This window comes from Mus pahari, chromosome 8 (assembly GCF_900095145.1).
Source record: "Mus pahari chromosome 8, PAHARI_EIJ_v1.1, whole genome shotgun sequence".
Lineage (NCBI taxonomy): Eukaryota > Metazoa > Chordata > Mammalia > Rodentia > Muridae > Mus > Mus pahari.
The window spans coordinates 103929924-103934764 of record NC_034597.1 but is presented as its reverse complement, the minus strand read 5'-3'; positions in this window follow the sequence as shown (position 1 = coordinate 103934764).

The window sequence follows — 4841 nt, the reverse complement described above, 5'->3', positions numbered from 1 at the left end:
AGTTGATTCCTGTGTCCCAGACCCAGGTAGTCTTAATAAGCGTAGAGGGTGACTAGACAGGGAAGGCATCTCTGGAGGGTTCCACAGCACACTAGGATGGCTCAGCAGTCACCCAGGGTGAGGGAGCCTCATGCTTTAATCTGTCATGGTAAATTGGTAGAAATTAAAAAAACAAAATAGTATAAAATTGTCTTTCTCTGCCTCTTGTGGTTGCCAGAATAAAGGTGAAGATTAGGGAGGAAAGGCAGATCTGTATTGTTGACTTGTTTGAGGGGTTCACAACTGATTTCAGCACCAAGTGTGTGGTGAAGTGCAGGTGGTATGAGGAACCAGCACAGTGGCTTAGTAGTTTTAATCTCAGGGTGGTGAGATGGTTCATCCAGTAGGGGTGGTTGCTGAAAAAGCTTGGCAATGTGAGTTTGATCCCTGGACCCCACAGGAAGGTGGAAGAAGAGAATTGACATCACAGAACATCCTCTGACTTCATATACATGCCATGGTACCCATGCCTCCAATCTGCTATGATCAATAAGGAAACAAATTAATATCAATAATAAACATAAACAAAGCTTATAGACATTTTATTTTTCACCATTTTGACTCTTGTTTTTGTTTCTTTCTTTCTTTCTTTCTTTCTTTCTTTCTTTCTTTCTTTCTTTCTTTCTTTCTTTCTTCTTCCTTCCTTCCTTCCTTCCTTCCTTCCTTCCTTCCTTCCTTCCTTCCTTCCTTCCTTTCTTTTGCTCTGTGTTTGTCCGTGTGCACACTTGTGCATTCATGACACAGCACATGGAGGCCAGAGGACAATTCTTGGGACTTGGTTCTCTCCTTCAACCCTGTGGTCTTCAGATACTAAGTTAAGTCCTCAGACTAATTTCAAGTGCCTCTACCCATGAGTCATCTTATTGGTCCCTAAATTTCATTTTTTTTCTGAAGTATTTAACCTAGGCATAAATAATGACTCACCACTGTTCTTTATAAACTGTTTGCCAATAAGGCATAAAACTTCCCTTCCTTGGTCACCTCAATAGTCTTCAAATTGGGTTCTGGTCACAATGACTCCAGCTATCTGAGGTTTGATAATGTATCAGCATAATTTGTTCATTCTTGAAATGTAAATGTACTCTAATTTTAGTTTTAGTTTTAGTGAAAATTCACATCTTTCTGGGTCTTACTGAAAATCTATATTTTTAAAACTTAAATAGCATGCGTTCCTTTCTTTAGAGGCCATTTTTTGGTCTAGCTCATCCCATTTCCATTTCCTTTTGATTTTTAAATCAAGATTTAAACTAAGTCTTATTCCTTGATGAACTAAATAAACTCTTCTCTAGCAAAGAGGCTGCTTTCTAATTAGCTGCAGGACATAATTAGCACATTCTCTGGGCCAGTAAGAACTGGATTTACCAGATGCCAACAGCTGACAATCTGAACAATATTTGTGGCAGCCAGGCAGGCATGGGAAGGCAGCCCTGTAGGTGGAGAAGTGGGGGTGTGAGAAGAGAGTCTTAAGGAGTACTAGGCTGTCAAGGTGTCAGTGTGAATTTCTGACAAGCTATTCACTTGTGCTATTAAATATGGTATAGCTTCAACTTTCAATATGTGAGAGAATTTCTTAAATCAAAAGGCACCATGGAGAATTCTGCACTGATGATCAAGTATTACGCAATTAGTCTTCTATGTACATGAAAGCTTTTACAAATATAGAACATCTTAGTTGAGAGCCAGAATCCTGACTCTATGTCAAAGGTCAGCCTTTGCTAACAGCCTGCTCTTGGCTGCAACATTCATTTAGTGTTGGGGTACATGGACCTGTGACATAAGTGTATTATATTCTAATTAATCAACACACAATAATTTATCTCTACCTTGATTTTAACAATGTTCCAATTTATTTAATCTAATCTCAGACACATGCATGAAGATGCAAATAGAAATCTCAGAGCTTTTAGATGTATTTCTAAGATTCAGTAAGAAGGTATGAAGAGAAACCATTATCTATGGCAACTTTTATAAAGAAAACCATTTAATTGGGGCTAACTTGCAGTTTCAGAGGTTTAGTCCGTTATCCACATGGCAGAATCATGGTTGTATACAGGCAGACATGGTACTAGAGAGGTAGCTGAGAGTTCTACATCGTGATCCCCAGGTAGCAGGAAGTAAACTGGCTTGAGCTTCTGAGACCTCAAAGTCACTCTCTAGCGACACACTTCCTCTAACAAAGCCACATCTATTTCAACAAGGCTGTACCTCCCAATAGTGCCATGCTCAATGACCAAGCATTTAAACTCATGAGTCTTTGCGGCCATCCTATTGTAACCAACACAAAAACCACTAATACATTGGATGTTGTTGTGAAATACAAACAGGTTATTTATGGATAGAGAAAACATCTCATTATCTTTTCCAAAGTCTTTTGTCTACAGAGATGTGATGTTAAAAAGAGGTCTTGTAATCTTATCATACACGAACAGAGTCTCCAAGGCTGTTTGAACCCGTTACTGGACCTCTTTTTTTTTTTTTTTTGAATTACAATTTTTTTGTTTGTTTGTTTTGGTTTTTCGAGACAGGGTTTCTCTGTATAGCCCTGGCTGTCCTGGAACTCACTCTGTAGACCAGGCTGGACTCGAAATCAGAAATTCACCTGCCTCTGTCTCCCAAGTGTTGGGATTAAAGGTATGTGCCACCATGCCCGGCTTACATTTTTTTTTATTTATTATTATTTTCTTTATTTACATTTCAAATGCTATCCCGAAAGTTCCCTATACCCCACTCCTGCCCTTGCTCCCCTACCCACCTACTCCCACTACTTGGCCCTGGCCTTCCCCTGTGCTGGGTCATATAAAGTTTACAAGACCAAGAGGCCTCTCTTACCAATGATGGATGATTAGGCCATCTTCTGCTACATATGCAGCTAGAGACTCGAGCTCAGGGGGTACTGGTTAGTTCATATTGTTGTTGCACCTACAGGGTTGCAGCCCCCTACAGCTCCTTGGGTACTTTCTCTAGCTCCTCCATTGGGGGCCCTGTGTTGCATCCAATAGCTGATTGTGAGCATCCACTTCTGTGCTTGCCAGGCACTGGCATAGCCTCACAAGTGGCTGCTATATCAGGGTCCCTTCAGCAGAATCTTGCTAGCATGTGCATTAGTATCTGGGTTTGGTGGCTGATGATGGGATGGATTCCCGGATGGGGTACCTCTTATTTTTATCACAAATGGGCTGGTAAGAGTTTTGGACAGTTCCAGAATAGAGTTGCCTAGCAATGAAGTGGAAGGATGCAATCAACATGCGTTATGATGCTGAAGTAACAACACAACCTCTGCCAGTAGAGAATTTACAAAAATAAACCTAACCGAACCACATTATAAAATTGTGATTTTTGAACTAATAAATTATTTTTGTCCATGTACTTACAAATTTCAGTTAGGAGTGAGGCAAAATGAACAATCTTCTTTCCAGTATTCTACATAATCCATGAGAGATCACTCAAATTTTAAAAATATAGAAGTCACAATATAAAAAAAATTATTAAAGAAACTAGTAAGATCATCTTGAAGATGAAGAGACTTCAATAAACTGTCACATGTATATATACTGTGTGTGTATAGTGTAGTCAAACACTAGACGTTCTTTCCTAGACAAAGAGTAGTAAAACAGAGAACAGTATAAAAGCCAGGGGTGATGCTTTCAGAATCAAAGACATTTTCAATCTGATTCTTTCAATACTACTTTCTTTATTGATTGTGGCATGAAAAGGCTTCTTTAATTTCCTATGCTGCAAGTAACATAGGGGCTGAGAGTATTAACTAGTTTAACTAGTTGAATCTTTGAGGTGATTTAGAGATTTTATTTTCTTAACTTTATAAAAATAGATTCCACTTTCTTTCCTTGGGTACTGTCATGCCAGCAGATATTTAACTGCTAGACTGAAGACAGAGCTGCACAGAGGTGGGCACAACCACAGGAAGAGCAAAGGTATTGGATATAGCCTTGAATGGTCATTCTGAAGACTGTACTACATCCAGATTCCAGTTACATAAATTAGTCTAATCCTTAGAGTTATAACGTGGCTTAACTTGGATTTTTCTGCTATAGAATCGCCTAAATCATACCTTGTCAATTGTTGGCCATGGCCATTGTTGGCCATATATGGGATGGCACAACTCGAGGTGGGGTTGCAAATAACTGGGCAGCTGTTTCAAAAGCACACTGATGGACACCTAAATAAAAATGAATGACCATGAATCTGAGGAGTCCCTTGTAGCTGTGGACCGTGTTGTATCATGTGACTTCACCACTGCCTTGGTTCTGAATGCATGGCATTCACTCTTTGCGACGGCCTGCTACTGTGACTCCTAATTCCAGTGAAAGTTACTTGATTCAAACACTGATGACTGAGTTGTAAATTTTAGTCACATTAAAAAAACATTCATTAAATAAATTTTGCCTTGGGATCAGGACAGAATTTCCAGCAGTTTCTCAAATGTCCTTCTCTGTGTTTCTGCCATTTGTGATACATATTTATCTCTTGGAAGTGAGAATTTGGAAATTTATGTTTTTATGTTTAATAAAATATCTGTAATATAAATGTCGACTCTGTATTATAGACTTTTAAAATTATTTAGTTATTTTTACAAGTTCACAAGTGTAAACTTTGCTTACTTTCCATTCTTACTTCCCATGTCTACTACCACTTTCAACCCTCCAATCTCCCAACAGATAAGAATATCTCTACCCTGTATTCATGTCTATATATCTATTGGTTTCATTTTGTGAACCACCAAGATCAAACAAGGACATTCGTGTGTGTGTGTGTGTGTGTGTGTGTGTGTGTGTGTGTGTGTG